Raw genomic sequence first — 12,557 nt, 5'->3', positions numbered from 1 at the left:
ACACACACACACACACACACACACACACACACACACACAGGAATATTACTCAGCCATAAAAAAGAATGAAATAATGCCATCTGCAACAACATGGATGGACCTAGAGATTATCATACCAAGTGAAATAAGACAGACAAAGATAAACATCATATGATATCACTTTTATATGGAATCTAAAAATTATACAAATGAACTTATTTATAAAACAGAAGTAGACTCACAGACATAGAAAACTCCTTGTTACCAAAGGGGAAAGGGGGGAGGAGGAATAAATTAGGAGTTTGGGATTAACAGATACACACTACTGTATACAAAATAGAAAAACAACAAGGACCTACTGCATAGAACAGGGAACTATATTCAGTATCATGTATCAATAGTAACCTATAATGGAAAATAACTTGAAAAAGAATACACACACACACGCACACAACTGAATCACTTTGCTATATACCTGAATCTAACAAAACATTGAAGATTAATTACTTTAATTAAAAAAAGAAATTTGAGGGCTTCCCTGGTGGTGCAGTGGTTAAGAATCCACCTGCCAATGCAGAGGACACGGGTTTGAGCCCTGGTCCAGGAAGATCCGCGAAGCAACTGAGCCTGTGTACCACAACTACGGAGCCTGCGCTCTAGAGTCCATGAGCCACAACTACTGAACCCACATGCCACAACTACTGAAGCCCACACGCCACAACTACTGAAGCCTGTGCGCTTAGAGCCCGTGCTCCGCAACAAGAGAAGCCACTGTAACGAGAAGCCCGCGCACAATGAAGAGTAGTCCCCGCTCTCCGCAACTAGAGAAAAGCCCATGCACAGCAATGAAGACCCAATGCAGTCAAAAATAAAATAAATAAGAAAAAAAAAAAAGAAATCGGAGGGATTCTTGGGACCTAATTTCTCTGAAAATAAGATTAACAGGTTAATTAAACACCAGATGATCTCTGAGGTCCCACCCAAGCCAAACTTTTCAAGACCCTAAACCATATGGCTTCAAATTACCTTCCAAGCCTCATCTTCTCTAACTCAGTATAAACTAGTCTTTATTCTTTCATATGTTCATATATTTTCACTATTAGAAATACATTTTTTTATCACCTCAGAAAAAGTAAAATTCAACACTTAGGAGCTCAAGAGCAATGAAATATTTTTCTTCTCTTCAAATGAATTTACTAATTCAGCTCTTCATGTTCCAGAAATTGTCACTGATGTGGTAATTTGTTGAAAACATTTATATACAAATATTCCACTAAAACATAACATCTACAGACACCAAGAAATTTGTTCAGCCAAATATGTAATCTTAGAATAAAATACTCTTAATACACACAAGTGAGTAAGACATAAGATTATGATAAAATAGCATTTATGCTGGAGGGGTTTGATGATATATGCCCCTAGAGATAAAATTTCATTAGAATTACCTTCTCTCCACCTTCTTTTATTTCAAAGACTTTTTGTACAGCACATTGCTTTTATGTTGGGGATTTATCACTAAAATTAACTTTTTTACAATCTTAATTACTTTATTATTTCTTTTTCCAAAACCATTTGAAATATTGGAATAAAATCAGTCATTGCCAAGTTTTATGAAAATATATATCAAATTCTGAACTCTCCTAGACTCTTCTCAATGGTGTTACCCTAGAGAGCTGCTTTCTCTATAGTCATTCTTTTCAACACCAACATTTTTATTCACTTTGTCGTTTTAAAGAAAATCTTTCTAAAATGAGGACATCTTCCTCAGAGAATAATGAACAGAGCTCAGTATTTTCTTTATGATTAAAGGTTATCCTTAACCTTTTCCTTTTATTTCAGAATACTTTATTGAGCATACGTTGAACAAATTGCTGGAGATGCTACCACACTCACTCTGTGTAGGACCTAAGTACAAGAAGACATGCTCAGGGCATATTTAGGATGGCGGGACACAAGTGGGTTGCTGGCCTGGAGATGGAAAAGTGTTGTAAATGCATCATAACTGAAGTGTCTTCATGTTTTTTCATTTTTGTTCCACACATACCCTTCAAAATAATGCTAAATCTCCCACTTACGTCCCTCTTTATTCATTACCAGATGTTCATTCTCTTTTCACCCTCAAAAACAAATCTACAAGATAAACGGGCTAATGGTATCCTTCTCATATGATGGGCAAAAAAAAAAATCTAGGCCATAAGGCTACGTGCTTGCCTGGACCCTGCAATATGTAGCTAGCTGGAGGGAGGATATATTTTCTTCTGACTCGTAGCTTAACTCCTTGGTTTCTTTCATAATTTTGTCCAATCTTCCCATAAAGTAGGAGAAGACTCAGTAGTTCTGAGTAGGAATGGAACTATGGTGAAAAGTAATGCATCTACAATGAAATCTATCAGTTTCCTTCAAAAAATGAGTTTGCACATCTGGACACAGATGGGGTTGCTGGAGCACAGAACTCTGACTTTCAGCCCTGAAATCCACTTTCCCCTAAGTGGTTTCTTCCTGCCCTGTTATACAAGTCCAAGCAGGTGTCCAGACTACTTTCTTATTTCTCCACAGCACAGCTGAGAAATGCTTTTTCCAACTTTTTAAAAAATTATTTATTTTTATTTTTGGCTGCATTGGGTCTTCGTTGCTGCGCGTGGGCTTTCTCTATTTGCGGCAAGCAGGGGCTACTCTTCGCTGCGGTGCGCGGGCTTCTCATTGTGGTGGTTTCTCTAGTTGTGGAGCACAGGTTCTAGGCACGCAGGCTTCAGTAGCTGTGGCACGTGGGCTCAGTAGTTGTGGCTTGCGGGCTCTAGAGTACAGGCTCAGTAGTTGTGGCGCACAGGCTTAGTTGCTCTGCAGCATGTGGGATCTTCCCGGACCAGGGCTCGAATCGGTGTTCCCTGAATTGGCAGGCAGATTCTTAACCACTGCACAACCAGGGAAGCCCCAATTTTCTTTTTAACATTGATTCATTTATTCAGATTTTCTACTCCATCTTAGGTCAACTTTAATCATTTGTATTGTAGGAAATGTATCCATTTCATCTATGTTTTCAGGTGGATTAGTACAAAGTTGTTATAGTATTCTCATAATTTTCTTTTATCTTTCACATATTTGTGTCTATGACCTTTCATTCATTCCTCATGTTGTTTTGTGATCTCTTTTTGTTCCTTGGTCAATCTTGCCAAAGGTTTTATTTTATTCAGTTAACAACAAAAATAAAAAATGGGGAAATTCTGTGGGGCTGATAAACTCCATCCATTCAATATATATGTATCATGCACTCTATGCCAGGCACTGATCTATGGCTAAATGTTGCTGATTGGTGGGGTGACCACATGACCCAATTTATGCCTATTTTCAGCTGTAATAATTAACAACATCTCTTACTCTCTTTTACTAAGTGTCCAAGACTGTAAAATAAGTTACATGATCAATCCACTGATGGTTCAAATAAAATTAAAGTTGAAATATACACATGGTGGTCTTTACAAGATATGTTTTGGTGAAGTGCTGAAGACAGAAGCCTGATTAGGTTTCTTTTTTTTTTTCTTCTTCTTTTTTTTTTTTTTTTAAATGGAGAACGACTAGAGACAGTGAGAATATGCAAGTATTTTGAAGAATTCTGCTACAGGAGACAGGAGAAATGAGGTAGGAGGAAGAGGAAGTGGACTTAACTATTTGCTATTTCATCCGTTTCTGCTTTAATTATTTTTATTTCTTCTTTCTATGGGCTTGTTTGGGTTGTTTATTTCCTAGCTTCTTAGGTTAGTGTGTAATACTTTTGAAGCCATGAAAAAACATATAAGTTCTGATATGGAGTGCTTTCATTTTCATGAATTTATAAATAATTTTAAATTACAATTTTGACATTCTCTTTAACCAATAAATTATTTAGAAGTGACAAAATATCTAGATGCCTGGATTAACTTTTTAAAAATTAAAAAAAATTTTTAATATACTGGGGTTGGTTAAGTGGTCTATATATCTCTATATTTCATTTTTTTCCCTAACTGTAATTTCTTTGTGACACTCTATAGGACCAATTTTTGTAAATGTTAACTGAGTAAATGAACAAGTTGCATATTCTCTATTGGATGTGAATTCTATTCATATATATTAGCATGAACTTATTAATTACATTATTTAACTATTCTATATTTTTATTCATAGTCCATCAGAGCGGGATACTTTAACATACCTCTATGATGTGGATTTTCTAATTTCCATCTGTGATTTTATCAATTTTTCTTGTATTTCCAAATGATGTTAGGGGCACTTAAGTTTATGATTATTATTGCTTCTTGGTGAATTATTTAACCATGTGAAATGTCCTTTACGAAACTTTTAATGTTTTTGACTTTCAATTCTATCTTGTCTGGCATTGATGGTGCTTTGCCACCTTTCTGTTAGTACTTGCTAGGGATATGTTTTCAAACTTTGAGTTATCACAGTTTTGGCTTTCTCTAGTAACCTGCACATAGCTGGATTCTTAAAAATCCAAACTATTTTACCTTTTATGAAACAAACATATGCAATTCATATTTACTGTTACATTTGATACACTTAGACCTATTCCTGCCGCCTTATTTTGTGTTTTCAATTTACCATCCTTTTTCTCATGCTTGCGTTTCTTCTTCCCAGCCTTTTCATGGATTAGTGGAATTTTCTTTGTTCCTCTTTTCATTTACTAGTTTGAAAATCATACATATTCTATTTTTATCTTTCTAGTAGTTACACTTAAACTTTTATCATAAGTGGTTAGATTTATATTTTTCTAATAGTGTCTGAAGTCAGTCCCTGCCCACTGGTTCCTTTTGATGAATCTTAGAATGCTTTTATTTTCCTAAATTCTTCATCAGCACCCTTGCCTCCATATTCCCACATCCCATGTTGACATAATCTGAAATCTTGGCACAGTATTGTTTTTTAAAAATAATTTTATAATCATATCTATAGAATGGCTTTATTTTTTTGCTAACTATTGCAGTTCATTGTTAAGTTCCGGATTGACTCTTTTGGGGGGTATATTCTCTAGTAGTTCTTTCAGCTTTCAGAGAGAATCTGCTGGGTTGTTAAAATTTGAATTCTTGGCTATTTGAAAGAATCTTATTTCATTCTCACATTTCAATGATATCATGGCTGAACACAGAAATTTAGATTTGAACTTCTTTTCCTTTACCAAACTAAAAATATCGTCCAATGTCTTTTTTCATCCAATATTGTTGATGACACATCTAATGCCAAATCTGATTAGAATTACTTTGAACAGTCTTCTTCTCAACCTCTCTGGAGGCTGCAGCAGTTTGTCTTTATCCTTACAGCTTTTAGCATATTGACTATATTGACTAATGAAAGTTCTGAACTTTGATTACTTTTGTACATTGCCTTTTATTTTTGTTGTGTGTTTATCCTACTCTGTAGTTGGTGGACCATTTCAATCTGAGGATTTATACGTTTCTTCAACTATAAGAAATTCCATCCTATTATTTCTTCAGATTTTACCTCTCTTCTGTTCTCATTATTCTCTATTGGGGAGATCCTACGACTTGCAGAACTTTCTTCCACGTCTTAAGTTTTTATCTTTTTCTCGCCTTGTACTTCATCCCTAGGCTGTCTTCCAGATATCTAATTTCTTTTTTAGCTATGCCTATTCTTCTATCTACTGCATTTTTACTTTCAATAATTATATTTTTTACTTCCAAGGTTTGTCTTTGGTTTGTTTTATAACAGACAGTTCCTGATTCATTATTGCGACATCATCCTATATCTGAAGACACTAATCACACTTGTTTTAAAGTCCTTTTCTTATCGCTCTATTAACTTTTGCATAGTTGTAATTCTGTTGGGTTGTTACCTATTTTTCACGGCGGCTGCATGCCAGATGTTGGTGATTTTTGACTGTGGGCTCATCTTTGTAGTTTGGATCCCCTGCTGGATCCTTTATACTTGTAGTCTTTCAGCCAGCCTTGGGGGAGGTGGAGAAATAGCTACTGAGGTTTGTGCTCCCCACTGTTTTCAGTGAGAATGGGGAAAAGGTGGGATGTATTCTGGATGGAATATCTTAGAGGCTGGTATTCTGGGCTCAGTCATTATCTCTGGGCATTGTCAAGCCCTGCCTCTCCTTCAGCATGGCTCCTGTCCAAAGACAGATCCGAATGGATGGAGAGGAGGGTGGGATGCACACGACACACTGTGGGTACCCCAACTCATTTTCCTGTCATTTGCATTGAAGCACTCTTTTCTACTCCTGGCTTCTTCCACCTGTAGGCAGGAGGAATTCCTGGTGATTCTCCCATGTTCTGTGGTAGTACTTTCCAAAGGGATCCAGCACAAATTCCAGGCTGCGATTACCCTCTTCAAACTTATCCTTTGTTCTTTTACTCTCAGGAATTTCTCATAATTTTCATTAGCCAAAATTTTCTCTTTGAATTTACAGAACAAGGTATATATTCCCATACTCAAAAAAGAAATCCAAGGCTTAGAGTAGAAGGATAGATGGGATTGGGGAAGGAGAGAACATTGCTGTGTGCAATTAGTTTCCCATCTGGAAGGCAAAAGCCTCCATTTTTACTTTGGGTTGTTTGCCTTTTTCCTATTGATTATTAGAGATATTAAGCAACTTTTAGCTATGTTATAAATATTTGTTACATAAACCTTTTAATTTTGTTTAAGGTACCTTCTGAGATACAGAAATTTTACATTTTTATGAGGTCAAATCTGTCCATTTTTTACTTTAAGATTTCTGGATGTTGTGTTATGCTCAAGAGGTCTTGCTAATCCATAATTAAAACCTATTTTTACTATACAGCACCTTTTAATATTTCATAGTTCAGTCTTTTGTGATTAGATATTTCATGTTTAGATACAGATCCAACAGGATTTTAATTTTGTGTTTGGTCTGAGATTTGGTTTGTATCCTATTCTCCCCTTTCCAAGTGGAACTTTTTATTGCTGTTGTCCTTTTCTGCTCCTTACAGCACTAACTTGTGCTGGTGTGTGGGTGTGCAGGAGCAGTTAACATTTTTTAGTTCATAGGTCACCAAACCATAAAGAACTACATAATTGATTTGAAGTATTTGATGGACTGGACTGCGCAGCAGTCAGAGTTCTTAAACTTTGAGATGAATGCAGTAACTGCATAAGATTTGGGGTCATCTCTCTTGGGGAAGAGATGAGTGTGAAGAGGGGTATGTAGATACAGGTAGCCAGAGAAGCTGACTGGGGCAGAGAGCACTAACTGTCCACAGAAACCACACTCTAGTTTTCCCTTTGAGCGCACAGCTAGAATCCATTTCTCTGCCTCCCTCACACTTGGGTACAGCCATGGGACTAAGTTCTCCCCAGGGTAATGTGAACAGTACATATGCCAGGCCCATGAGAAACTCACACGTGTACTCCTCCATCCTCCTTTTCAAGGCTGGATATAGAGGATGAGGTTCTAGGAGATGGGGCCACGAGATGCAAGGATTCTGAGTACCTGAAAGACTGTGTGTAGGGCTTGCTAACCAGAAACACTCACCTTGGACTATTACATAAGTGAGAAATAAGCTTCTTTGGTATTTGCCCAAACTAAGGAGATTTAGGTTTCTACTAGATATGCCGTGTCCAGTTAGGGAAGTTTCCTTCCATTCCTATTTTACCAAGAGACTTTCTTGTTTTAATCAGGAATGGGTGTTAAATTTTACTAAAACATTTTTGACATCTATCAAGGGTATCATAGAAATCTTATCCTTAAATCTCAAAATGTAATAAATTACAATTGATACATTAAAACTCTCCAAATTCTTGATTGGCTTATAGTTTTCTTTTTTTCTCCTATCTTTGTCCACTTTTTTTTTTGTGGTATGCGGGCCTCTCACTGTTGTGGCCTCTCCCGTTGCGGAGCACAGGCTCCGGACGTGCAGGCTCAGTGGCCATGGCTCATGGGCCTAGCTGCCCCCCGGACCGGGGTACGAACCCGTGTCCCCTGCATTGGCAGGCGGACTCTCAACCACTGTGCCACCAGGGAAGCCCTATCTTTGTCCACTTTTGGCACTGAGTTTATACCAGATACACATTGACAAGCTTTTCAGCTTTTTCTTTGGTCTTGAACAACTTATGTATCATGAGTCATTGGGGCCTAGTGTCCTTTTGAGAAATACGTTTTTTACTATAGTTCTAACTTCCTCTACGGTTACTGGTCTACTCAATTACTTAAAAGTGAAACATCTTTCCATTTTTCTGGGAAACATCTTTCCATTTTTCTGGAGTTTTCTGGGCCATAATTTTTCTAACTTATATCAAGTAAGTGAGTAAGCAACCAAGGCAAGCCCACATTCCTCTACAATATGTTTGGTATTCTTGATGTACAATTTTACCCATGTAAATCTTTTAGAATTTTAGTCTTACTGTGAATAAAAAGGAACCTGAATCCTTAGAGATAATCTATTTCTTTTTTTTAATACTAATTGGAAAAATGTACACATTGAACTTATCTATATTAAAACTTTTGAATTCTAAAATTATCACAAATATGAGAACTTAAGCAATAAAAACTGGCACACTTCTGTCTTTAAATGTTTTAGTGTCTATATGTGAGAAAGACATATCTTATTAATACGACATGGTGATTTATGTTTCTTGATTATCTGTATCTTTGGAATTAGCTGCTGAAAAGAAACTTAATATGACCATAAAATAACCATTATATGATTTGCTACAGAGATTTAAAGATGCATGTTATTTTGTTTTTTCCTAATCATCTTATTATTAAAACCAAAGTTACATATTTTTATGCACAGTGAATTCATTCATTAGGAGGCTATCTAATATCACCTCTGGTCTATATCATCACAGTTCAGAACATGGACTTCGGTGCCAACTTTTATTGGCTTTGTGACATTTGGCAAGTATCTTAACCTCTCTGTGCTCCAGCTTCCTCAAATGTAAAGTGAGGATAACTATGCTACCTACCTGATAGGATTTTCCCGAGGGTTAAGAGTTCAAAATGTAAAGTTATTAGAATATTCCTGGGGAAAATATTAGTACCGTGAAAGTTAGCTATTTTTATTATAATCTAGAAGCAATCACAGATATCTCTACTGAAAACTTTTCTGATTTTCTTCTCATTATTAGAGTGCCCTTTATGTTTAAGGGACATTATAAAAATTGCCATAATCTTATCTTAAACCTAGTGATGTAGGTATTATTATGCTCCATATGAGAAACTAAGAAAAGTGAAATAACTTTTCAAATTCACAAGGTGCTAAGTGGCAGAACTGGGATCTGAATCCAGGTCTGTCTGACACCAAAGTCTTGCTCTTTCCATTACATTACTCAGCCTGATGCCCCCATTCTCTGTAAAATCCACTACAATCACCTCTTTCTGCTATCACCAAACCAGAGCAAAATTTTTTTTTCTGGTAGACTGCAAAGACTGTACTTAGAGCAACAACGTAGTACCTCTGTACTGGCATTAAACTGTAGGTATCTGATGACATTAATGATTAACTCCTGATTCCCTTAGCTTAACCCAGATAATGTATCAATCAATACTCAGCCTTTTGGTTACTCTATGACATGCCTCTCAGTTTCCAGTTTCAAATAGGCATTTAAGAATGCCTATCTGTACTTCAGACAACACTAAAAGCTATAGTAATCAAAACAGCATGGTACTGGCACAAAAACAGACATATAGATCAATGCAACAGAACAGAGAGCCCAGAAATAAACCCACACACCTAAGGTCAGTTAATCTTCAACAAAGGCAGCAAGAATATACAATAGAGAAAAGACAGTCTCTTCAACAAGTGGTGCTGAGAAAGCTGGAAAGCTACATGTAAATCAATGAAATTAGAACACTCCCTCACACCATACACAAAAATAAACTCAAAATGGTTTAAAGACCTAAATATAAGACATTACATCATAAAACTCCTAGAAGAAAACGTATAGGCAAAACATTCTCGGACATAAATCATACCAATATTTTCTTAGATCAGTCTCTCAAGGCAAAAGAAACAAAAGCAAAAACAAACAAGTGGGACCTAAGCAAACTTACGAGCTTTCTCACAGCAAAGGAAACTACCGACAAAATGAAAATACATTCTATGGAATGGGAGAAAATGCTTGCAAACAATGCAACCAATGAGGGGTTAATATACAAAACATACAAACAGCTCATATAACTCAATATCAAAAAACAAACAACCCAATCAAAAAGTGGGCATATAAGTCCTAAATAGACATTTCTCCAAAGAAGACATACAGATGGCCAACAGCCACATGAAAAGATGCCCAACATCACTAATTATTAGAGAAATGCAAATCAAAACCACAATGAGGTATCACCTTACACTGGTCAGAACGGCCATCATCAAAAAGTCTACAAATAATAAATTCTGGAGAAGGTGTGGAGAAAAGGAAACCCTCCTACACTGTTGGAGGAACTATAAGATGGTGCAGCTACTACGGAGAACAGTATGGAGCTTCCTTAAAAAACTAAAAATAGAGCTACCGCGTGATCCAGCAATCCCACTCCTGGGCATATATCTGGAAAAGATGAAAACTCTACTTCGAAAAGATACATGTACCCCAACGTTCATAGCAGTACTATTTACACTAGCCAAGACATGGAAACAACATAAGTGCCCATCAACAGATGATTGTTTTAAGAAGATATGATATATACATATACAATGGAATATTACTCAGCCATAAAAGGAATGAAATATTGCCATTTGCAGCAACATGGATTGGCTTAGAGATTATCATAATAAGTAAGTCACAGAAAGACATATACATATATATTGCTTATATGTGGACTCTAAAAATTAATACAAAAGTGAATCTACATACAAAATAAACAGACTTACAGACATAGAAAACTTACGATTATCAAAGGGGAAAGGGATGAGTGATGGACAACTTAGGAGTAGGGAATTAACAGATAGAAACTGCTATACATAAAACAGATAAGCAATAAGGATTTGCTATATAGCACAGGGAACTATATTCAATATCTTATAATAACCTATAATGGAAAATAACCTGAAAAAATACATAACTTTGAATCACTTTGCTGTACACCTGAAACTAACACAATATTGTAAATCAACTATCATTCAATTAAAAAAAATAATGCTGAATGCCTGTCTCTAGTTCTCTGGGCAGTCTCTTGGAATGAAGGTGCTACACAATATAAAATGCCAGCGAGGGCTTCCCTGGTGGCGCAGTAGTTGAGAGTCCACCTGCTGATGCAGGTGACACGGGTTCGTGCCCTGGTCTGGGAAGATCCCACATGATGCGGAGCGGCTGGGCCCGTGAGCCATGGCCGCTGAGCCTGCGCGTCCGGAGCCTGTGCTCTGCAACGGGAGAGGCCACAACAATGAGAGGCCCGCGTACCGGAAAAAAAAAAAAAAAATGCCAACGAATCAGTTATTGCACCGGATTCCTGGCGTTCAAATTGGAATGGGAGGAAAATGGCTGCTTCTTGAGGTGCAGACAAGAGGGCTAGTTGCTGGGAAGATGCTTCCTAAGCCTGGAAATAAAGTTTTGACTGTACTCATTCAAAGGCCTATGTCCAGTCGAGGTCCACATATCCACGGAGCCAGCCTTCTCTAGTCACTCCGATCCAGTGTGCTCACTACTGCCTCCTTGCACCTCTTGAGAAGCTTCGAATCACAGAGTGGTGCCTATTAGTCTGGACTGTTTTATGTATTGTCCAGTTTTTCTAACAAAATGGTAACTTCCATATGTTTTCTTTTGTATTCATATCCCCCATATCCTTTGCCAAGTGGGGACCATGTAGTGACCATTATCTTCTTTTTTACATTGTGATAAAATATACATGACATAAACTTCACCATTTTAACCATTTTTAAGTGTACAGCTCTGTGGCATTAAGCACACTCACACTACTGTGCAACTATCACCACCATCCATCTCCAGAAATTTTTCATCATCCCAAACTGAAACTCTGTACCCATTAAACCATAACTTCCTCTTCTCCCCTCCTCCCTAACCCCTGGCAATAACCATTTGACTTTCTGTTTCTATGAGTCTGACTATCCTTATATAACTGGAATTGATCATACAATCTTTGTTCTTTTGTGTCTGGCTTATTTCACTTAGCATCACGTTGTCAAGGTTCTTCCATGTTGTAGTGTGTGTCAGAACTTCATTTCTTTTTTAGACTGAATGATATTCCATTGTATGTATATACCACATTTTGCCTGTTCATTCATCCATGGATGGACATTTGGGTCGTTTCTTCATTTTGGCTATTGTGAATAGTGCTGCTATGAATGCTTGTATAAAAATATCTGTTTGAATCCTTCTCAAATTTTTGGGGTATATACCCAGTAGTAGTAGTAGTAGGATCATATAGTATTTCTGTGTGTGTGTGTGTGTGTGTGTGTGTGTGTGTGTGTTTTGAGGAACCACTCTACCACTTTCCACAGTACTGCACTGTTTTACATTCCAATGAGCAATGAACGAGGGTTCCAATTTCTCTACATCCTCCCAACACTTATTTTACCATTATTCTTCTGACTTAATCCTCATAACAATGAAAAATTTTACTGTATCTGTATTACACTTCACAGTTG

This window comes from Lagenorhynchus albirostris, chromosome 13 (assembly GCF_949774975.1).
Source record: "Lagenorhynchus albirostris chromosome 13, mLagAlb1.1, whole genome shotgun sequence".
Taxonomy (NCBI): Eukaryota; Metazoa; Chordata; class Mammalia; order Artiodactyla; family Delphinidae; genus Lagenorhynchus; species Lagenorhynchus albirostris.
This window is presented reverse-complemented; position numbering follows the sequence as displayed.